Below are 25,128 nucleotides of genomic sequence, written 5' to 3' on the forward strand. Positions count from 1 at the left end.
TTAATAATCCATATATTTGCAGTTTAAAAGTTACATTTTGGCATCACTGACTCAATGGACACGAGTTTGAGTAAACTTCGGGAGTTGGTGATGGACAGAGAGGCCTGGCATGCTGCAGTCCATGCGGTTGCAAAGAATCGGACACGACTGATTGAACTGAACTGAACTGAACTGAACTTTGGTGACTGAAAGAGGAGGTTTATGGGATATTAACATTGTTTCATGTATTGACCAAGATGATTACATAAGAGTGTTTATAAAGAGGAGGTTTATGGGATATTAACATTGTTTCACATGTTGACCAAGATGATTACAAAAGTGTGTTTATTTTGTAAAAATTTCTTCAGTTGTACTCCTAAAGATTTGTGCACAGTTCTTTATGTATTTAAGCTTAATAGAGTTCCTTTTAAAATTATATTTTAAGAGATTTCTTAAAGATATGAATCTCTACATTTTTTAATTTAAATACTGAACAATTAAAATTTGAATGGCTTTTCTTAAAATTTTAAGCTACGAAAACAATTTAAAACTGAGGTATGTAGTACAATTTTAGAGATACCCTTTATTCTCACATCTTTCTTGTAAGTTCAACAGATGTTTTGGAAAAAGTGGATGTATGATTCACTCTGCTGTTCAGCAGAAACTAACATAGCATTGTAAATCAACCATGCTCCAATAAAAATTTTAAAAAACCAAATACATATAAAAGAACACAGACACCATTGTTCTCAATATGCAAAAGCACAAACCATGTAGACACCACCAAAGAGGCTCAACATGAAGCACTTTAAATGAAATGCTGCAGCTGATAAAATTAACATTCTTAATTATCTAAAAGGTTTCAACTTCTTAAACTATCTTCTAGTTGAATGCATTATGGTTTCTTCTACCACCAATGTATCTAGGCTCTTCTGGGTTCTAACAATCAGTTGAACATTTCAGGCAACAAAGTCCACCAAACTTCAGAGAAACAAAGTTAAAATTCATGTGGGCATTACTCATTAGGATGTGCTATGAATGCAGAAATAAGGCAATTGTGTTTCTTTGGCAGGTTAAAGTTTTTTGCCGTGCCCCCCCCCCCCCCTCCAAACCTTGTATCTTAGTTTTCTGAATGTTGAGCTTTAAGCCAACTTTTTCACTCTCCTCTTTCACTTTCATCAAGAGGCTCTTTAGTTCTTCATTTCTGCCATAAGGGTGGTGTCATCTGCATATCTGAGGTTATTGATATTTCTCCCAGCAATCTTGATTCCAGCTTGTGCTTCTTCTAGCCCAGCGTTTCTCATGATGTACTCTACATATAAGTGAAATAAGCAGGGTGACAATACACAGCCTTGATGTACTCCTTTTCCTATTTGGAACCAGTCTGTTGTTCCATGCCCAGTTCTAACTGTTGCTTCCTGACTTGCATACAGGTTTCTCAAGAGGCAGGTCAGGTGGTCTGTTATTCCCATCTCTTTCAGAATTTTTCACAGTTTATTGTGATCCACACAGTCAAAGGCTTTGGCATAGTCAAGAAAGCAGAAATAGATGTTTTTCTGGCACTCTCTTGCTTTTTTGATGATCCATCAGATGTTGGCAATTTGACCTCTGTTTCCTCTGCCTTTTCTAAATCCAGCCTGAATATCTGGAAGTTCATGGTTTACGTATTGCGTAAGCCTGGCTTGGAGAATTTTAAGCATTACTTTACTAGCATGTGAGATGAGTGCAATTGTGCAGCATATAGATGGGGAAACAGTGGAAACAGTGGCAGACTTTATTTTTCTGGGCTCCAAAATCACTGCAGATGGTGATTGCAGCCATGAAATTAAGAGACTCTCCTTGGAAGGAAAGTTATGACCAACCTAGCTAGCATATTAAAAAGCAGAGACATTACTTTGCCAACAAAGGTCCATCTAGTCAAGGCTATGGTTTTTCCAGTGGTCATGTATGGATGTCGGAGAAGGCAATGGCACTCCACTCCAGTACTCTTGCCTGGAAAATCCCATGGGCGGAGGAACCTGGAAGGCTGCAGTCCATGGGGTCGCGAAGAGTCGGACACAACTGAGCGACTTCCCCTTCACTTTTCACTTTCATGCATTGGAGAAGGAAATGACAACCCACTCCAGTGTTCTTGCTTGGAGAATCCCAGGGACGGGGGAGCCTGGTGGGCTGCTGTCTATGGGGTCACACAGAGTCGGACACGACTGAAGTGACTTAGCAATAGCATGTATGGATGTGACAGTTGGACTATAAAGAAAGCTGAGTGCCGAAGAATTGATGCTTTTGAACTGTGGTGTTGGAGAAGACTCTTGAGAGTCCCCTGGACTGCAAGAAGATCCAACCAGTCCATCCTAAAGAAGATCAGTCCTGGGTGTTCATTGGAAGGACTGATGTTGAAACTGAAACTCCAATACTTTGGCCACCTGATGCAAAGAGCTGACTCATTTGAAAAGACCCTGATGCTGGGAAAGATTGAGGGTAGGAGGGATGACAGAGGAAGAGATGGTTGGATGGCATCATCGACTCGATGGACATGGGTTTGGGTAGACTCCAGGAGTTGGTGATGGATAGGGAGGCCTGCTGTGCTGTGGTTCATGGGGTCACAAAGAGTCAGACAGGACTGAGAGACTGAACTGAACTGAACTGAAACCTTGTATCACATGGTATCAGATACAGGTGTTACAAATGAAGACAGAAACATATTAGCCATGTGGGACATGCCCAACTTCCATTATGTAAAGAAATGCTACAATACATAAAAACTCTTTATATTGTTAATTATTTTAAATCACACAACTATGACTTTCTCTAATAAGTGTGTATAAACCATAGTATTTGATTAACCTTTTATTGCATTATGTCAATGAGTTTCCCTCTGATTTGACATACTAAGTTTATCACTGTTCATCAGGAACATACTTACATGCTTAGATGCTCAACAAAGCCTTTTAAATGCTTTTCAAACTTTATCTAATGCTCTAAATGATCTTGGCATAGCCTGGACTTAGCAGTAGCAGTAGCAGGGCTTTGTTGATATTACAGACCCATGAAACTAGAAATAAAATAACACTCCCCAGAAACACGGAGCAGGCAATAGCAACCCACTCCAGTACTCTTGCCTGGAAAATCCCATGGACGGAGGAGCCTGGTAGGCTGCAGTCCATGGGGTTGCTAAGAGTCAGGCACAACTGAGTGACTTCACTTTCACTTTTCACTTTCATGCATTGGAGAAGGAAATGGCAACCCACTCCAGTATTCTTGCCTGGAGAATCCCAGGGATGGGGGAGCCTGATGGGCTGCCGTCTATGGGGTTTGCAGTGTTGGACATGACTGAAGTGACTTAGCAGCAATGAGTTTCCCTCTGATTTGACATAGTAAGTTTAAGTATATCACTGTTCATTAGGAACATACTTACATGCTTAGATGCTCAACAAAGCCTTTCAAATGCTTTTCAAACTTTAACTAATGCTCTAAGTGATCTTGGCATAGCCTGGGCTTCGTTGATATTACAGACCCATGAAACTAGGAATAAAATAACACTCCCCAGAAACACAGAGAAGGCAACCCACTCCAGTACTCTTGCCTGGAAAATCCCATGGGTGGAGCAGCCTGGAAGGCTGCAGTCCATGGTGTCGCTAAGAGTCGGGCACAACTGAGCGACTTCACTTTCACTTTTCACTTTCATGCACTGGAGAAGGAAATGGCAACCCACTCCAGTGTTCTTGCCTAGAGAATCCCAGGGACAGGGGAGCCTGATGGGTTGCTGTCTATGGGGTCGCACAGAGTCGGACACAACTGAAGCGACTTAGCAGCAGCAGCAGCCCCAGAAACATCATTTATACTGTTACCAATACACACTGTACAAAGCCAACACATCCATAAATATTTAAGCAAGTTTTCTAAAATGTTTCTCATCTATCCTATCTGCAACAGCCCAGCACAAAGAAAATCACTAAGCACTTGCCCACATAATAAAATCAACTACTTACATTAGAGAGCAGTTTTGCACTCCTCAGCCCACCTCCCTTCTCATGTAATCCTCTCTCTTTATTTTCTGGCCTCTAAATCCCATTAGCTGCCTGAATAGGGTGAAGTAGAATATACTTAGAAATTTAGGATCAAATTTAAAACTGCCACCTAGGCCCCAGTCAAGTGAAAATCCTGGTAACTCTCTCACAAAAGTGTCCTGAAATAGGAGTCTGACTGGGCACCCCAATGGCCCAACACCAGCCAGGGGTCTGAGAATTCCTAGACACCATGTTAACCCCCTCAGCTTGGCTTGAACCTATTCTTTTTCTTCTTCCATATTTTCTCTGGGTTATTCCAACCCGCCTCTATTTCTAACCTTGTCTTCTGGACACAAATGCTATCAAATTGTTTTCCAAAGACACATATCACAGGATGATTTCATTCCACACAGCTTTCATTTCAGTACAATGAAGCAGCACAATGAATACATGATTTAACAATGCCCTTTAGTATTTCATGAATGTTCAGTGGGTTGTTTTTTTTTCTTTCCTTTGTGAAACTTGGAACAAAATATTAATGAAACTTCAGAAAAACCAATTAAAGTATTACCTTTGGTTTTAAATTAACTAATCAATCAAGTAGCTCTATTTTAGAGGAGAGAACTTCTGAGTAGGTAGTACAGGATTGAGGAGTGTGGGCTCTGAAGCCTGACAACTGGGGTTTTAATCTGCACTGTGCTAGGAACCAAATGTGACTTTAGGCAAATCACTCAGCACCACATGGAGACTCAGTTGGCTCATCTGTACAATGGGAACCATGGGACATACCTGAAAGTATTGTTGCAAAGGTCTCACACTTTCATCCAGGAAAAGCACTTGGAACAGTGCCTGGCAAGGAGTAACCATGCAAAAAACATTAGCCTTTATTAATATGTTAACCTGGAGGAAATATGAAGAAGAGCATAACTGTATATTCTCAGGGATAAGACATACCACTTTTCTCCAGAATCATCTTTCAAATTAATCTACACCCAAGACAATAATTATCATGATGAACCTGTGATTAAGTCTCAAGGCAGCATATATTTAGAGAACAAAGTACAAGGTAACTATCTTGCAAGAGCTTTGTGAAACGGTAATATGCATATAGAATGTCGAAGCAAAATATAGTAGCAGTTTCACTTTTAATCTTTCTCATTTTTTTTAATGTGTAACAACAACACAGTTGTAAAATAAAGCTTTCTCCCTTTCCGAATATATGGGACATTTTTCAGGTATATTCTATTCTCTATTAAATTCTGAAACTTTAGTAGAAAAAGTAAAATATACACATACTCTTACAATAGTGTCATACAGAGTCTTTATGATACATTTCTGAGTTTACCAACGCCAGGCTAAGTTCAATTCTGGGATTATTTGTTGACAAGGAGCAAACAAAATGCTGCACAATTCAACACTGCGGGGGGCGGGGGCGGGGGGACAAACACCTGGAGCGTCTTAGGTCAAAGTACAGCTTGAACTTGACATTAAATACGTACATTCAGTCAACCTCCGACACGGTAATGGTCCTGAAGCGGAACGCCGGCCCCTCGGCCGCGCGGGAGCCGGGGCGGCGGGTTCGAGGCCGGGACGCGGCGGCCGCCCCGCCTCAGCGCGCGCTAGCGGCGCCGGAGCCCAGCGGGCGGGGCACGAGCCGAGCGGCCCGCGCGACCGGGTGAGGGCCGGAGTCTAGGAACTGAGGGCGTGTAAGTGAAAGGACGCGGGGGCTTTAAGGCGCTGGACTCACACGCCCGGCCCGGGGCTGGCAGGAAGCGCCCACCTGGCCGCATGGGGAGCGAGGCGGCTGGAGGAGGGGCCCCTGCGCGCCCGGAAGCTGAAGAATTCCCCCCTCCGCCTGCCCGCGGACCGCGAAGTGAGACACGCGGTTGTTCTTCACCGGCTCTGAAAATCCAGCTCAGCGTAGCCCACAGGCCTCAACCCCACGATTTGTGCAAAACCGCCGGCGACAATCTTGTAAAATAGAAGAGCGTCCCTGGGTGGGCTCGAACCACCAACCTTTCGGTTAACAGCCGAACGCGCTAACCGATTGCGCCACAGAGACTCCGATGCGGTTACCACCTCCAGCCATAACCTTTATGAAGAATAATAAAGGCAGTGCGTGAATGTTTCTTTCTTTTCTGCTTACTGATTCCTCTCATTAAAATCCAGTTTTTCCAGTTAGCATTTCTAACCCTTTAATTCTATTTTCTACCTTTAAGCATACTGTAAAATTATAAAATACAGCAAGATCGAGCAGAATTTCATATTGCAAGAGTGTTAAAATACTGCTGTTACTCCCCACCCCCCTCCCATTTGGAACGTTTTGTTTCAGGGAGTTAACTATTATGTTTGTTTTATAGGGAAATAAAAATTTTAATCTTATGAGCTGAGAAACTTGCCTTTTGTTTCAAACTCTATCCGGTGCTTTGTTCACTAATCTTCATAATTTTCTTGTGTACCATTCCCAAGGTCATCTGAATTGTATCTGCCTTCTTCATTTTTATATTCAGGTATTATTAAAATAATCCGTGTATATAATTCCCATTTGTTGTGTACTAATCTCTAAGTGCAATTATTCATCACTTACATTTTGTTACTGGAAAAAGACATTGGGAAAAAGCTACAGCATTGTTCTTTAATCTCTGTACACTGTAGTTAATTGCTAAATTGCTCCTGAGTCTCCCTGAAATTAGCGTGTACACCTACATTTGAACTATGCCACTGAAAACATACATTTCACAGGATATTTACAACTCAATTTGAGGAAAGAGAAGTTAAAGAAAAAAAGTATGATTTATGATTAACGCCTGAAAATCCCTAACACAGAAACACCTGTGGCAAACATTACACCCCTGTAAATACACTATATGAAAATCTTACCCTTTGTGTGACTATGTCCTGATGCCTTTAGAGATAATCTTCAAAACCCTAGACACTTCCCCCCCTTCCCGCCTCAGAGAACTGCTACTTTCCACTTGACAAATCTATACTTAAATTTTTAACAGTCACTAAATTGCTGTCTAGAATCCCTTGAAGAAGAATTCATATCTTGATTTATAGAAGTTGTATGTGGTGTGCCTTAGTCCAATCAATATTTTGAGTTCCTGTGGCTTGATAAGACAACTTAAATTGGCTTTGGAACCTATTAGTGAAGTTCCTTGAAAGCACTGAGATATCAAACAGCTGTGGATTCATACCAAGCTGTACCACGCTGCCCTCAAAAAAAAAAAAAAAAAACTTTTAGAAATGCATTTGAAAATTTTGAATTAAAGAAAAATCCAGGAAGTACTTATAAAGAACATATAATGAGTCTGCTTTCATTATATGATGCTACATCCATACTTAAATGTTTTACGTACCTGTTAATGTGAGCAAAAACTATGAGACACTGGTTTTTCTTCTCTGAATACCAAAATGAGTATTCTCTCCTTTGCTATTGTGCTTGTTACTGTTCAGTTAGAACAGACTGCGACTAGTACCTCACCACCCTTTCATTCAATATTTACTCTGCCACTTGAAATATTAGGAACAGTTCTATTCATGAGATTACCTAAAGCTCCAATCTCTTTTCCTCAGTTCAGTCATCATGCTAACATTTTAACTTCGAAAAAGAGAGATCTGAAAAAGTTGATGAGAAAAAGAAATAATTGGCTCATCATACACTAATTATTTAATTAGCTCATTGTCTGCTAAAACTTTTTTCTATGTGAGGATAGTTGTTTAAAATTTAGTCTTCAAGCCTAGTTCTGTGGTTGTTAATATTTTTAAGAAAATAAATTGCTATATCCACAGTTCATTAGCTTTGCCATTTTGTCTATTTGCAAATTCTTCAAAAGAACATATATTAAATGGAATATGAACATTTCACTCCCATGATGCATATCAAATGTAACTTTTATGCAAAATGCCCATTTACAAAAATAAGTGCATGTGTTGTCATCTAAATCTTTGTGATTATCTCATTTTAGGCCTTAATATCTATGCCCAGTTTTTAAAGCCAAATTAAGTCCACTGGATTAACTTCAGAAACACACATCATTTTTCCTTAAATTTCAGGATAGCCCACAACAAATGATTCTTACAGCTTCATTAATACTTAGGTCTTTATAATTGCTAAAAGTACAAAGGACTGGGGATTTTGCCCCCTTTTTGTATATCATATACAATGAACTGCAACTTTAACTCTTCCAAGAATGTGCCCTATCAAAGAAGCTGACCTCTGCAGATTAATGGGCCTCTATATTTTATTTCCATCTCAGAGAGGAAAAAAGAGAGAAAAAGAACATCTTGCAAATGGAATCCACCTGTCTTGACATACAAGGCAAGATGGCCCACACTGATTTATAGACCTTCCTGGTATCATGATTCCAGTGCTCTCAGAAGCCATGCCTCCAATTTCAAACCAACAGAAGACGCAACCCACAGGATTTTCATGAACACAATTGTGCATGACCTTAATTCTTTTCAATTCCTGTATTTCAAAAGGACAGCGACTGAGTTGTTAAAAATGAAGAATCTTATGGCAAAACCCACTACAATATTGTAGAGTAATTAGCCTCCAATTAAAATAAATAAATTTTAAAAAATTAGAAAAAAGAAAAATCCAGTTAGTTAAAATTTAAAAAGAAATCCAGGGAGTTAGAGAAATCACCTCAATAGGGAGAGGATTGGGACACAAGGAAATCAGTTAAAAGAGAATGTTGAACCAGCGGTCTCTAAAAGCAAGTAAAGAACTATGAGACCCACTTTCAAAACTAACTGAAGTCACATTTTAAAACTGCTATGTAGTAAAAGGGAGTCGGACCAGAGCCCTGGGAATAGCCTCCTCCTTGTGGCTACTATCCTGTAAATGGATTTTGAAACCTTGAATTAAAGTCAACTGAATCACTGAGAAGATTGTAGCTGGTAAAAGAGCTGGTATGTAATGAACTGTTCACTCAATGAAACATTGACCATAACATTGTTAGAGTTTCCAAAGGCATATAAACATTATATAGGTCATTTTTTTATTAAAAAAAAAAGCACAAGCAAGCTCAAATAAATCCATATTTGAAAGATTTGACAATATTTACAAAATGATTCATCCTAGAATATTGTAAATAACAAGTGCTCTTGTATATTTAAAGTATGATCCCACCAAAAGGATGTTTTTCAAATACGAGATATCACAAATAAAGCGCAAGCTCAGTGTTTATGAGATATGGTAAAAGATAGTTTTTTCTCCTCTGTGGCCCTTAAAGGACACTACCACTCTTCCAGAAGCTCAGTTGAAATCCTAGTATCATCCAAGTTCCTTATCTTTTATTTTTTACCTTGGATCATTCAGAAAGTCATAGATTCTACTTTTGCAACATCTCTAAACTTTGACTCTGTCTCTACTTTTCCACCCCCATTTTCACTGCTTAATATTCACACGGTATACTCCATGTTCCTATTTCCCTACATAGAACTTAAGCTCCAATAAATGGATACTACTGTTATACACATTGTATGGATGAAGAAACTAAGGCTTATAATGGTTTTAAATTTAAGTCCTAAATCTATTTAAACTTTAAATAACTTGCCCAAGGTACCACCTGATGTTCCTTGTTGTTGTACCTTTTTTTTTTCTTCTCATGCCTGTTCTTAGAATACCCTTCCTTTGTCATCTTGCCTTTTAAAGCCTATTTCTCCTTCAAGCTCATACAGTGGTCTCATCCTATGAAACCTTTCTTGATCCCTCCAACTAGATCTAATCTTTCCTTCTTGTAACCATCTAGCACTTTTTCCTTGGCCAAACCTCATATTACAGCCATCTCTGTACCTATTTAAACCCCTTTGAACTTGTGTACATGCCTAGAGCTCAGAAATATTATGTCTTTATACCTCCTATAGGACTTGACTTACTTATGCTAAATGTATTGAACAATTGAAAATGAAAATGAAAGTTATATTCATACTGTTGTGAAATATTAGTAGAGTTCACAGATTCCTACTATGAAGCTGACTAAAAAATTTAGTACCAGAGAATATCAAGGGAAACAACAGTAATCCCAAATTGATCAAAGATGAGACTAATAAAAGTTCAAATCGACTGTTTCTAAAAAACTTTAAAAATTGTTTTAAAGTTTAAAATACTGCTATTCCTAAATGCGATTTTGGTACTGCTAAGGCTGAAGTGCTTTTCTGGATTTATTCATTTAACAAATACACATATAAGACTTTGTTTCAGGCACTGTTCCAAGTCCTTTACCAATGTTTCCCTGTTTAAATTTTACAGTGACCTAGTTAAGTAACTTCCACTATTATCATCCCTGTTTTACAGGTAGAGAAACCAGAGTTAAGTAACTAACCCCAAATCACACAGTCAGTGACAGAGCCAGTATTCAAATCCAGGCATGTTACTCCAGACACTTAAAAAAAAATTATGCTTATTTATTTCAATATTTATGTATTTTTGGCTGCCAAGTGTGGACTTAGTTGCCCTCAGGGCATGTGGGGTCTTAGTTCCTCAATCAAGGACTGAACCATTGGTTCCCTGCATTGGAAGGCAGATTCTTAACCACTGGGCCACCAGGGAAGTCCCCAGGCTACTTTCTTAACCGCTAGGCTATCCTGCCTCTTTTGTTGTTTTGTTTTTGAGAACTGTACATTAGACATGTTTTTAAACAATTTGGAGACTTTAAAAATCTCCCACTAGTTTAAAGTTGTTGTTTTTTTTAACATGATTTCAGACACAAAAGTTGCAAGAATAGTACAAAGAATTTAACCAAATGTCACAAATGTTGTTATCTTACTACACTGTAACTTTTTCTCTTTCTCTCAATATTTAACTTTTTCTGATTTGTTTAACAGTAAATTGCAGATGTGATAGCCATTAAATACTTTGGGGTGTTTCCTAAAGTGAAGGAATTTCATTACATAACCACAGAATCATGATCAAAATTAGAATCTTAACATTGATACGGCATTATGAGGATTAGGACTTAATCTGTAGATCTTATTCCGATTTCACCAGTTGTTTCAGTAAGGTCCCTTATTGCAAAACATAATCCAAGGTCATGATTTGCATGTCATTGTCCTGTCTTTCAGTCTTTTAAAATCTGTAACAGTTCCTGAATCTATCTGTTTGTCTCTTACATACCATGACTTGGACACTTCAGCAGCATACAGGCCAGTTATGTTGTCAAATGTCCTTAAACATCAGGTTGTCTGGTGTTTCTGTCATAAACAGATTCAGGTTGGGTGCTTTTGCTCCCTCTAACACATTTAATAAACTGGATGCTGTAACATCAATCTGAAACAATGGTAAAATGGAAAAAATAAATAAATAAATGAGACTAGAACAAGCCCAGAGAGATAGGTGACAATGACCTTGAGTTTGGCAGAACAGACCTCAGTATTCCTCAACATCATACAATGTGAATAATCTCATTTATTTAAACAGAAATATCCTTGAAATAATAATTTAAATTTTTATTTTAAAATCCCCTATCTCTTCGTTTCAATTTTATATTCACTAAATCACTCTGACCGGACACTTCATCTCCTGAGAAATAGTCACCAGAAAGGGTAATAACCATTGCCTATGGTTTTGAGGGTGGGATGGAGCCCTCAGTGAATCACCATTGAGTTTGGTGGTTCAAAAATAAAATCCTTTATCACTTGGTTATGAGGAATCAAATCTTCCTCACCTGTTAACCTCTTGGTGAACAGATGCATATTAATTTCTGAAACTGTGAAGTAAGACTCACAGCAGGAGCTGCTGGGGTTTATCAGGGTTTGGACAAGGGTACCTCTTGTCCTGGATTGGCTGCCACAGAAGTTTGTACTAGTCTACAGAGAAACAGAAGCAATAGGAGATATATACAAATAGAAAAAGAGATTTATTCTGAAATGTTTTCTCCTGAGGTTATGAAAGCTAAGAACTACGACCTGCCATCTAGAAGCAGGAGGTCCAACCCAAGCCCAAAGGCCTGGGAACCAGACGAACCAGTGGAGTAAGCCCCATTCTGCCCAAGAAAAGGAGCACCCGAGTCTGAGGGCAGAATAAGATGGATGTCCCAGTTCAAACAGAAAGGTCCTTTCTCTGCCTTTTGTTTTACTCAGGCCCCCAATGGATTGGATGACACCCACCCACTCTGGCCGGGGGGATCTTCTTTGCTCAGTCTATTGATTTAAATGCTAATCTCTTCTAGAAACACTCTCACAGACACTCCCCAAAATAACATTTGACCAGCAATTTGGGCATCCTTTGGCCAAGGCAAGTTGACACATAGAATTAACCATCACAAAGTTCTTAAGCATAATCAATAAAACACAGGGAGCAGAGATTTTTCAAGGATTTAGCACTAAATAATAATAATAATAAAAATCCTCTCAGAGATAATAGGGGATCCACAAACAATTCAACAAGGGATCCCTACAGAAAACTTGTGCCATGGCCCTCCTTTGTCAGGACCAGGAAAGAAGTTGTGATCTATTTTACTCAGGGGGAAAAAATCCAAATTTTTTTATGAGCTACAGAACCAAATACAACTGTCTATGTCAATCCAAGAGGATTATTTCTTTCCTCAGCATGAAAGTTTCACCTTGCTACCACAGAATTTTTTCCTTGGAAATATTTTTAAACTTTTTTTTCCCCTTTAAGATTTTCAATAACAGAAATACAAAATCAAGAGGTTCTATTGCCTAAAGAAGAGATTTTCATTTCTAAGAATCCTTACATTTATAGACCTTTTAAACTGTCTAATTTTACAAGGTATAACAAAAAAAAAATACTTTTAAACTTAATAACTTGAAGGCTTTTGCTGGAAGTTGAACACTAGGTTCTAAATTAATATTCAGCATTCTAACAATAAGAAATTGAATGTCTCAATTCATAATTGACTTTTTAACTGCTTCATAGAATACACGAGAGATTGCCAAAGCCCATTATCATCAACATAAAAGTAGAATTATATAAAAGGCTCATGTAGGTGAGCATTTAAATTTAGATTTATGCATATACAGTACTTCCCAAGTGGCTCAGGGCTTCCCTGCTGGCTCAGCAGTAAAAGAATCTGCTTGTCATGCAGCAGACACAGGTTCCATCCCTGGGTTGGGAAGATCCTCTGGAGAAGGAAATAACAACCCATTCCAGTATTCTTGCCTGGAGAATCCCATGGACAGAGGAGCCGGGAGGGTTCCAGTCCCTGGGGTTGCAAAGAGTCGGACACGACTGAGCGACTAACACAACACAACAACAACCAGTATTCTTGCCTGGAGAATCCCATGGACAGAGGAGCCTGGTGGGTTATAGTCCATGGACTCACAAAAGAGCCGGACGTGACTTAGCATCTAAACAACATACACACTACTATGTATAAAATGATAACTAACGAGAACCTACTATGTAGCACAGGAAACTCTACACAATGCTCTGTGGTGAACTAAATGGGAGGGAAATCTAAAAAAGAAGGGATATATGTATACGTATAGCTGATTCACTTTACTGTATGGCAGAAACAAATACAACATTGTAAAGCAACTATGTGTGTGCTCAGTCACCCAGTTGTGTCCAACTCTTTGCAACTCCATGGACTGTAGCCTTCCATGTTCCTCTGTCCATGAGATTTCCCAGAAAAGAAATTCCTCCTCCAGGGAATCTTTCCATCCCAGGGACTGAAAGATCCTGCATTGGCAGGTGGATTCTTTAGCACTGAGCCATCTGGGCAGCCGGCAGCTACACACCAGTAAATATTTAAATAAGTAAATAAATTTAGGTTTATGCATGTAATTTAGTTGTTTTTAGATGGAAGACTTTGATCCAAAGGCTTCTTTTTCAAAAAGGTATGAAAGAAAATCCAGACTGATGTCTCTTGAATTATCAAGTAATTTGGGAATAAGAATGTCTTCAATACAGTTCACTTATGGTTTTGGAATTGCAATTATGATACTAGTATAAAGACAGACATAGAGATCAATGGAATAAAATTGAAAGCCCAGATATCTGTAACTAACTGAGTCTCAACAAGTAGGCCAAGACAATTTAGTAGGGAAAGAATAGTCTTCAACAAATTGTTCTGGGACAACTATACATCCACATACAAAAGAATGAAGTTGAATCCCTAACACACATCACATACAAAAATGAACTCAAAATGAATCAAAGACCTAAATGTAAGAACTAAAATCATAAAATTAGTAGAAAAGATCATAGGCCTTAAATTCCATGCTTTGAATTAGGCAATAATTAAAAAAAAAAAAGAAAAAAACAAGCACAAGAAAGAAAAGAAAAAATAGATAAATTGTATGTCATCAAAATTAAAAACTTTTGTGCTTTCAAGTTCCCTATCAAGAAAGTGAGGGGGGGAAGAAACACCATAGAAAAAGAGAAAATATTTGCAAATCATATCTTAGATAAGGATCTAATATCTAGAATATATATATTAAAAAAAATCTTACACTGCAATAAAGAAAACTAACCCAATTTAAAAATCGGCAAAGGATCTGCAGACATATTTCAGAAGAAGTCATACAAATGGGCATCAGACACAGGAAAAACGGCCCAATATCATTAGTCGTTAGGGAAATGCAACTCAAACCACAATGAGATATCACTTCACATCTGCTGGCATGCAAAAATAAAAAAGATGGACAATAACAAGTGGTGACCAGGATGTGAAGAAATTGGAACCCTTTGACATTGCTGGTGAGAATGCAGAGCATCACAGCTACTTTGGAAAACAGTTACACAGGTCCTCAAAATGTTAAACATAGAGTCATATGACCCAACAATTTCACTCCTAGGCAGTTAAAATCGTAAGGTAAGTCACTTCAGTCGTGTCTGACTCTGTGCGACCCCACAGATGGAGCCCACCAGGCTCCCCCGTCCCTGGGATTCTCCAGGCAAGAACACTGGAGTGGGTTGCCATTTCCTTCTCCAATGCGTGAAAGTGAAGTCGCTCAGTCGTGTCCAACTCTTAGTGACCCCATGGACTGCAGCCTACCAGGCTCCTCTGTCCATGGCAAGAGTACTGGAGTGGGGTGCCATTGCCTTCTCCGAGTTAAAATCATAGGGCCACACAAAAACTCAATCATGTTCACAGCAGCATTATTCATAATAGCTCAAGATGGAACCAAGTTCATCAGTTGATGATTGGACAAACAAAATGTGCTATGTCCAATTAATGGAATATGATTTAAGGGATCAAATATTTATTTAAGGAATAAAGTATTGATATAAGCTGTGAGATGAATGAACTTTGAAAACTTCATGGTAGGTTGGACCTCTTTTTTTATGCAAAGGCAAAAAAATCAGGCTCAAAGAACACATATTGTGGTGGTGTTGTTCAACCACTAAGTCCTGTCTGACTCTTTGTGACCCCATGGACTATAGCACACCAGGTTCCTCTGACCTCCACTGTCTCCAGGAGTTTGCTCAAATTCACATCCACTGAGTCGGTGATACTATCTAATAGCTCATCCTCTGCTGTCCCCCTTGTCCTGCCCTCAATCTTTTCCAGCATCAGGGTCTTTTCTAATGAGTTGACTTTTCACATCAAATGGCCAAAGTACTGGAGCTTTAGCTTCAGCAACAGTCCTTCCAATGAATATTTAGGGTTGATTTCCTTTAGGATTGACTGGTTTGATTTCCTTGCTGTCCAAGGGACTCCCAGGCACCACAATTTGAAGGCATCAGTTCTTCAGTGCTCAGCCTACTTTATGGTCCAACTCTCACATTCATACATGACTACTGGAAAAACCATAGTGTTGACTATACAGACCCTTGTTGGAAAAGTGATTATCTCTGCTTTTTCGTAAGCTGTCTGATTCCTAAGATGTCAACGTTCACTCTTGCAATCTCCTGCTTGACCACATACAATCTACCTTGATTCATGGACCGAACATTCCAGGTTCTTATTCAATATTGTTCTTTATAGCATCAGACTTTACTTTCAATACCAGACACATCCAGACATCCAGACGTCATTTCAACTTTGGCCCAGTCGCTTCATTCTTGCTGGAGCTATTAGTAATTGCCCTCCACTCTTCCCCAGTAACATACTGGACACTCTCCAACCTGGGGGGGTGGGGGTGGTGCGCTCATCTTACGGCATCATATCTTTTTGCATTTTCATTCTGTTCATGGAGTTCTCCAGGCAAGAATACTGGAGTGGACTCTATTTCCTTCTCCAGCAGACCACGTTTTATCAGAACTCTTCCCTATGATCCATCTGTCTTAGGTGGCCCAGCACAGCATGGCTCATAGCTTCACTGAGTTACGCAAACACCTTCACCACAACAAGGAAGGCTGTGATCCATGAAGGGGCCACATATTGTATGATTCCATTTATATGAAATGTCCAGAATAAGCAAATCTACAGATACAGAGCAGAAGTCAGGGACTAGAGGGTGATTGTTAATGAGAATGGGGTTTCTTTGGGAAGTGATGAAAATGTTCTGGAATTAGACAGTGGTCATGGTTGCACACTCTGTAAATACCCTTAATTGTACACTTTAAAAGGGTGAATTTTATGATGCGTGAATTATATTTTAATTAAAATAAGAAGCATAATTGTGTCTTTGAATTCTTTTCTAACAGGGAAATAAAGGCAGAGAATTAGCTAAATTGCCCAAAGTTGGCAGTGGAACCTGCACTCTAATTTGCAAATCTGTGTATTCTAGTCCACTACTCACAGTGACTATCCGTATCTAACCCAACTCGCATGTTGAAACTGTCACCTGGTTTCTAGCTAATTATTGACATTTGGTGATAAATCTGGCAGGAAACATTTCCTTATCTACTTATTCTATAATACGTGGTGGCTTGATATGTAAATCTATGTCTGTAGATCATCCACTGATTTAGGATCAACTTTTAAATCAGTTCACATTGACTGAAAACCTTGCATGTGCCCAGGCTCATGCACACATTGTTTTGGAAATGCAGAACTCAAGATCAGAAACTCAGGGAATTAGAGATATAGATTGAGAAATCAAGAGTCTAGTGGTGCTGGTTAAAGTCCTAAGCTAGGATGAAATTGCTGGGGAAGAGCAGGTTCAGCGGGTAAAGAATCGGCTGCAATGCAGGAGACATGGGAGACATTGGTTTCATCCTTGGGTTGGGAAGATTCCCTGGAGGAGGAAATTTCAACCCACTACAGTATTCTTGCTTGAAAAATCCCATGAACAGAAGAGCCTAGCAGGCTACCATCCAAAGGACCACCAAGAGTGGAACACGACTGAGTGATTAAACACGCACACAGCAAGCAGAGAAGAGAGAAACTCAAATGGAACCCAGGAGCACAGATGTTTCAAAGCAGCAAGTGGTGAGTGAATGACAGAGGCAGGAGAAATCTACACCCTGGATAGGAAACCTTATATCTTATTATATTCAGTTCAGTTCAGTCGCTCAGTCGTGTCCGACACTTTGCGACCCCATGAATCGCAGCACGCCAGGCCTCCATGTCCATTACCAACTCCCGGAGTTCACTCAGATTCATCGAGAGTCCATCGAGTCAGTGATGCCATCCAGCCATCTCATCCTCTGTCGTCCCCTTCTCCTCTTGCCCCCAATCCCTCCCAGCATCAGAGTCCTCTACAATGTGTCAACTCTTTGCATGAGGTGGCCAAAGTACTGGAGCTTCAGCTTCAGCATCATTCCTTCCAAAGAAATCCCAGGGCTGATCTCCTTCAGAATGGACTGGTTGGATCTCCTTGCAGTCCAAGGGACTCTCAAGAGTCTTCTCCAACATCACAGTTCAAAAGCATCAATTCTTCGGCGCTCAGCCTTCTTCACAATCCAACTCTCACATCCATACATGACCACAGGAAAAACCATAGCCTTGACTAGACGGACCTTTGTTGGCAAAGTAATGTCTCTGCTTTTGAATATGCTATCTAGGTTGGTCATAACTTTCCTTCCAAGGAGTAAGCGTCTTTTAATTTCATGGCTGCAGTCACCATCTGCGGTGATTTTGGAGCCCCCCAAAATAAAGTCTGACACTGTTTCCACTGTTTCCCCATCTATTTCCAATGAAGTGGTGGGACCGGATGCCATGATCTTCGTTTTCTGAATGTTGAGCTTTAGGCCAACTTTCTCACTCTCCACTTTCACTTTCATCAAGAGGCTTTTGAGTTCCTCTTCCCTTTCTGCCATAAGGGTGCTATCATCTGCATATCTGAGGTTATTGATATTTCTCCTGGCAATCTTGATTCCAGCTTATGCTTCTTCCAGCCCCGCGTTTCTCATGATGTACTCTGCATATATGTTAAATAAGCAGGGTGACAATATACAGCCTTGACGTACTCCTTTTCCTATTTGGAACCAGTCTGTTGTTCCATGTCCAGTTCTAACTGTTGCTTCCTGACCTGCATACAAATTTCTCAAGAGGCAGATCAGGTGGTCTGGTATTCCCATCTCTTTCAGAATTTTCCACAGTTTATTGTGATCCACACAGTCAAAGGCTTTGGCATAGTCAAGAAAGCAGAAATAGATGTTTTTCTGGAACTCTCTTGCTTTTTCCATGATCCAGCGGATGTTGGCAATTTGATCTCTGGTTCCTCTGCCTTTTCTAAAACAAGCTTGAACATCAGGAAATTCATGGTTCACATATTGCTGAAGCCTGGCTTGGAGAATTTTGAGCATTACTGTACTAGCATGTGAGATGAGTGCAATATTGTTATTATTTGTTTACATGACTGTCTTCCTTGCTATTCCCTGAGCTCCTCGAGTTTGTGCCCCTCTACTGCAGGACACAACTTAGTGACTGGACACACACACAAACTGCAGAAAAGTATTTAGATAAGTCACCAAGACCACTCAAATGGTCAGATTTCATGGACTTTCACCACTCCTTCTTACTTTATCAGCGTATTATCTTTGATACTGTAAACAGACCATTACCTTATTTTTTCTTAAAATGTAGGCACAAAAATGGCACTTCTCTCCTGAGGCTCCAACAAGGGCAGCTCCTTGGACATAAGGCTGAGTTGCTGCTGCAGAGAGCCCTCCTTGGAGATGGGTCACTCACCTCTCCTGAGCCCCTCCGCCTTCTCCTTCACTGTCTCCACTGCAGCATAAGCCCACACAGAGTTCTTTGTGATGCTGCTGCTAGGAAGCTCTATTCAGGGGGTCCCACCCCAGAAGATATGAGACCCAGATGTCTATTGCACAGTACAATGGTTAAGAGTAGAGTCCCGGCTTCATCCAGATGCACTGCCTTGTACAAGCTTCATGACCTCTCTCCTCGTCCTCTCTGCTTTGCAGGATCCTCTTCCCCTGTTGACTCTGAACACAGGGATGCTTCCTCCCTAGTCTGTCATGCTGCCAACCCCAATCTCTGGATAAATAACTTGTGAATGTACATTTCTTTATATATATATAATGGTATATATATGGTATCATTATATATATATATAATGGTATCATTATATATATATAATGGTTTTCTTTTTAAAAAAATTATTTAGTTATTTGGCTGCATCAGGTCTTAGTGGCGGCACACGGGATCCTCGTTGCCTCATGCAGAATCTTTTTCCACTGCAGTGTTTGGACTTTTAGTTGTGCTCAGGCTTTGTTTCCCCTCAGCATGTGGAACCTTAGCGCCCCAACCAGGGATTGAACCCATGTCCCCTGCATTGCAGGGCAGATTCTTAACCACTGTACCACCAGGAAAATCCCTGAGTTTACAATTCTTTTCCAGATCTGCTCCTGAGGTCCAATACCATGCATCCATCTCATCCTTTCAAATTCAGCATGCCAAGAAAAGGAACTCTTTCTCCCAAGACTTGCCTTTCCTACATTCCTATTATCATGTACCCTTTAACCCAACCCTGCAATCTAGGAATTATCCTATCTCTTCTCTCCCAAAGCCGACTGATAAGGAAACCCTATCCATTCATAAGATAGTTTAGATCCAATAGCATTCTCATTAGTATGCTGCATATTACATCCTCATCACTTCTTCCCTAAATGGCTGCCATTAACTCATAATTTCCCTACCTCCCATCGTATCTTAATTCCATCCAAGCCCCCAGTTCACTGGAAGAATGGTCTTTCTAAAATACAAAATTGAGTATTTAATTTACTAGATGAAAAAGCTTGAATAACCTATAGCATGGTTCCCACACTGTGCACCAAGTCACCCTTGGGCACCACACAGTGACCTCAGATTTGCTGTAGATTACTTAATTTTTTTTTTTTTTTTTTTGAGGAAAATGCAGCAACATCTATCAGACACTGCACAAATTACTATTATGGCATTTGGAACTAGCAACTTAATGAATGGAACTGTTAGGTATTTCTCTTGGTCTTGAACATTGCAAAAAAAATTACAGAGACACTAAGGGTGCAGTGAACTGGTACCTACCTCTCCAACCCCATCTCTCTCATCATGCCTTGACTTCTTCCCCAGTCCTACCCTGCAATCCAGCAGACAGGCTTGCATCTCCCCAGATACATCCTTTCTGCCATCCTGAGTGGTTAGGCTCTGACATCTAAGAGAGCAGAAATATGGTCCATCCAGGGTTTAGTGGTGAGAAGTAAATAAATCAGGGAAGTCACTCCATAACCTCTACACTGGGTGGATTCTGTGTCAGATGATCTGAAGTTAAAAAAAAAAAAAAAAGGCTGACTGACTGTTCTCTGGAATTTCACATATATTTGTCAGGCCAAGGGGAGTGGGGAGACCAGCCCTCTGGCCCTCATCTGCTCCCACTTTTATACAAAGGTCTGTGTTTTTCTGGGCTTCCCAGGTGGCTCATTGGTAAAGAATCTCCCTGCCAATACAGGAGATACAGGAAAAATGGGTTAGATCCCTGGGTTGGGAAGATCCCTGGAGTAGGAAATGGCAACCCACTCCAGTATTCTTGCCTGGGAAATTCCATGCACAGAGGAGCCTGGTGGGCTATAGTCCATGGGGATCCCAAGAGTCAGACATGACTTAGCAACTAGATAACAACAACTGTATTCTTCTAGGACAGGAGGCAGAGACCACAGCAAAGCAACAGTAAGACTGTCTTTGTTAATGACTGCACCATCCCCTCCTTCCCTGAAAAGTGGCCTAGCACCTGAGTTATAGAAATGACTGCTCTTTTCTCTGTGCCCAACTTTATCTTATTCCATCACAGCATCTCTAATATTTTTGCATGTATCTGTTCACCTGTCTTCTCCACTTGACTATAAGCTTGTGCAGGGCCAAGACTATGCCTGATTTAGTTCTGTACTCTCACCTATCAGAATACCTGATACATAGTAAGTGATGAGTGGATAGTTGATGAATGAATAAATTTTAAGGAGAAAGTGGGTAAGTCCCAGAAGAGCTCAGGCAAGTTAGAAAATAAACAGTGTTCACTAGATTAAAAAGTTCAAAAGTCAATGACGATAGCAGTGAAAGGTGTTACAAGAGTGTGATAGGGACAAACTAGTTTGCAGATGCTGGGTGCAAACTGGGAGATGTGGCAGAGTTTACTGTTTAAGTAAAAGCCACTCCCTCATTTCCTCCTGGCTAAGCAGAATTTCAGTTTTGTTTAGGCATTGAGAAGATTCTCTTTGATGTGGAAAAATGGGCCCAGTTCCTAAACTATATAAAAATTCTGACTGATGAGATGTAAGAGGAAATCCTTTGGTGGGGTGCTTTTGGAAAATATTTTACCTCCTTGACATGAGTCAGGCTGATGAGGAACAAGTTTCTGCCTATTTTTTCACTTCTGCACCAAGGTGAAGATGTGATACTTAAAGTGTGGCAGCCATTCTGCAATCATGAGTTAAAGGTCAAGTGAATTGCAGAGCTGTGACATCGCTGAAACCCTGAGAAAATACCAGCAAGTCTTTACCTACAGACTTGTTACATAAACAAAAGAACAAAAACCCCAACCTTCTGTTTTAGCTATGTTTTCTAGTACATCCTAATTTATATAGAAAGAAAGAAAAGATAGAGAAAGACAGAGAAGACAGTATAGACTCCCTCTTCTAAACATATTACAAAGAATAATAGATCAGCAGCTAAAGACAGCTTGTTCAGTAGCCTTTGGAAATGAGGCTAGAAATGCAAACGTAATGACGTTACAGGGGCATTTAATGCCAGAGAGGAGACAGGCTGTAATTTTGTTGGCAATAGAGAGTCATAGAAGGTTTTTGATTAAAGCTCTAGAACTTCCAGAAGTTACTTTAGCAAAATTAGCAGGATCCGTATGTGCCCAAAGAATCATACATTTCAAGTCACTTTTATTTGACATGATTGTATTTGGCACTGCCCACTGCCAATGCAGGAGAGGAAAGAGACATGAGTTTGATCCCTGGGTTGGGAAGATCTCTGGAATAGGAAATGGCAACCCACTCCAGTTTTCTTGCCTGGGAAATCCCACAGACAGAGGAGCCTGGTGGACTATAGTCCATGGGGTCACAAAGAGTCAGACATGACTGAGCGCACACACACACACACACACACACACACACACACACACACCCCACTGCATATGGCAGAGTTCATACAATGTGTGAACACCCCTCACTCAGTTCACACATGAGTAACCAAAACAGTAACTGTGTTACTTTATCATGCTCGTCGGCCTAATACAAACATGAAGTCTCAGAGCAAATGAAATATTATATTATTTCAGTGTCGCCATGATATGAATAGTCTCTGTGAAAGTTACTAGTCCCTGTAAAAGTTATAAGCAAATAAAACTTCTGTTAATGAAAAGTAGCAATGGTAGAAATATACACTGTATGCCTGCCCATCCAGTCATGTCTGACTCTTTGCGACCCTTTGGACTGTAGCCCACCAGGCTCCTCTGTCCATGAGATTTTTCAGGCAAAAATGGAATGGAGTGGGTTGCCATTTCCTCCTCCAGGGGATCTTCCCAACCCAGGGATCAAACCAGAGTCTCCTGTGTCTCCTGCATTACAAACATTCTTCACCAGCTGAGCCATCAGGGAAGCTCCACACCTTATATGAACTTCTGCCATATAAAATGAGAACACGAGGCCACATATGTACTTCCAAAATACCAATTCCTAACACTCAATCTGCATCAAAAAGAAATTAGACATGCCAAAATACTGCCTTACATTCTAGGCCTGAGACTGATTTTTCAAGAGTGTTTTATGACATGGAAAGTTCTCAATTTGCTTGCTTTTAAAAGCATTTTTAATGATTTAGTCATATTAGAATAAACACTCTTATGCTTATTCATAGCTTCAAACAAGTCTCTCTCTCTTACTAAATCTACTCAGAAAACAAGCTTTCAAAAGACAGACACCAAACTAGAGAAATCTCTGATGTGAACATCATATAATAATCGAAAATGGTATAGGAAAAACACTGAGGAATGGTGTTTACTTTGTCATCCTGTATGTGAACACCATCTTACAATAGTTATTACTAATTAAAATAAAGAAATGTGCCATTTGTTTGTTGGACTAGAGATTATTGCTAGAGATTTTAATGCTAGAGATTTTAAATAAATTGTAACAATCATATCATAAAGTAGAAAGAACAAAAATGTTAACATCTTGCTGTAGTTGCCCTTGATCTTTTTTATAAAGAATTGACACCCCCTTTGGATTTCTTCCTATTCCCCTCCTTCTTTTTCTCCAAAAGGAAATCAATTTTTTTTTAAGTCAATGAGTCCTTCCTGTTAGTAGCACTATATTTCACATGTGTATATCCTTACCCAGTTCTTTCACATATGAAATTATTCATATGTAAATTATTAAATTCTTCATGTAGGTTATTTATGCATTCTGAATATTAATCTTTTGTCAAGTCCATGTCTTGGAAATATTGTCTCCACTTGTCTTTTAACCTTTTATGATGTCTTTTGTCATATGTATACAATTTATTTTAATATAATTCAATGTATCCTTTCCTCTATGAATTGTGCATCTCAATGTTTTAAGAAATTGTTCTCTACTCCAAGGTCATAAAGATATTCTCCTGTATTTCCTTCTAATATTTTTAAAGTTTTATTTTTCTTATTTAGGTTTTTAGTCTATCTGAATTTAATTTGTGTGTAGAGTAAGGTAGGGACCTAATTTTATTCTTTTCCTTAGGAATGTCTATTTTTAAATGAGAAAAATAAAGAACTAATCACTCCTTATAATGTGTATTTACTTCAACATCAGATACCATGTCTGATTTATACCCTTCTCCCCAATACACTGCCTCAATGGTCTTTGAACATTACTAACAGTATGTATCTATATATTCTAGATAAATGAGACTTTTCTCTAGGCACCCCCCCACCCCCTTGCTTAGAGCATATACAAAGTTGTCCATCTAAAATAAACTTAATTGTGCCTTAATATATCCCCTTTGAGCAGGAAACAACATCTTAATAGGATTAACTTGGTATAAATACTGAATCATTCCAATTAAAATGAAGGGTATTAAAAAATAAAGGGCACTAATAACTTTCTAAGTTTGCCCATTTTTAGAAAGCTTGTCTAGGGGGAAAAAAATCTACCTACCCTTTCACTGAGACTCATTTTGCTTATCTATCAAGGGAAAAGCATAAAAAAGAAGTAGGAGTCTGGATTAAACTATTTTTAAAAGACATAAAGTCAGCTGTTTATGCAAAACTCAATTTGATAAACATACCAGGAGGATATCAATTTACAGATTTAGGATCTTAATAAGGCCTAGTTGCACTGGTTTAGCTCTTGCCAAGACTACTTCCTTTCTTTTTTCTTTTATGAAGAAATAGTCTGAAAGTAAGATATGAACATAACCTAACTTTAATCAAAGCAATTCATGAAAACCAAGGAAGGTAAATTTTTAAAGAACCATTCTAAGATTCTTTCAAAGAATACTACCCTGAGACAGTTTTAAAGAGATTCTTCTTATGAAATTTTGAAATCTTTTCAAATAATTCCAGGAGCACTAGAATCTTGTAAGGAATGAGCACGTGTATATTTTTCCTGTAGGATATGGTTCTGACAGACCACAGAGGAGATCAAACTAGTCAGAAGATAAGAAAATAAAGTGAAAGGTAGTTGGTAATAATTATACTGGGAAGCACAATCTTTTTGTTTTCAAATATGGTATAGAGACTAACCTTTTTCTTTACCATGACTAAAAGACACATTCAGGTCAGAAAATGATGTCACTGCTTTCAGAGTTTTGTGTTGCCTGAAGCCCTTCACTTGAAATAGCTTCTATCAGCTGGTTCTTTA

At 39.4% G+C, this 25,128-nt stretch overlaps 1 long non-coding RNA gene and 1 other non-coding gene across 2 annotated transcripts in view; both read right to left on the reverse strand.

Moving 5' to 3' along the window:
- LOC129625413 (uncharacterized) overlaps positions 1-14,265 on the reverse strand; it is a 64,825-nt gene extending 50,560 nt beyond the window's left edge. Inside the window, exons 1-2 of the long non-coding RNA XR_008701431.1 lie at positions 5,486-14,265; positions 4,776-4,835 (exon numbers count right to left, since the gene is read on the reverse strand). This is a non-coding gene — a long non-coding RNA (uncharacterized LOC129625413). The remainder of the gene's footprint in view (positions 1-4,775; positions 4,836-5,485) is intronic.
- On the reverse strand, positions 5,975-6,048 carry TRNAN-GUU (transfer RNA asparagine (anticodon GUU)). Its single transcript has one exon. It is a non-coding gene; the product is annotated as a tRNA-Asn (tRNA).
- Positions 14,266-25,128: the final 10,863 nt, after the last annotated feature.

Source organism: Bubalus kerabau, chromosome 13, assembly GCF_029407905.1.
Source record: "Bubalus kerabau isolate K-KA32 ecotype Philippines breed swamp buffalo chromosome 13, PCC_UOA_SB_1v2, whole genome shotgun sequence".
Classification (NCBI taxonomy): Eukaryota; Metazoa; Chordata; class Mammalia; order Artiodactyla; family Bovidae; genus Bubalus; species Bubalus kerabau.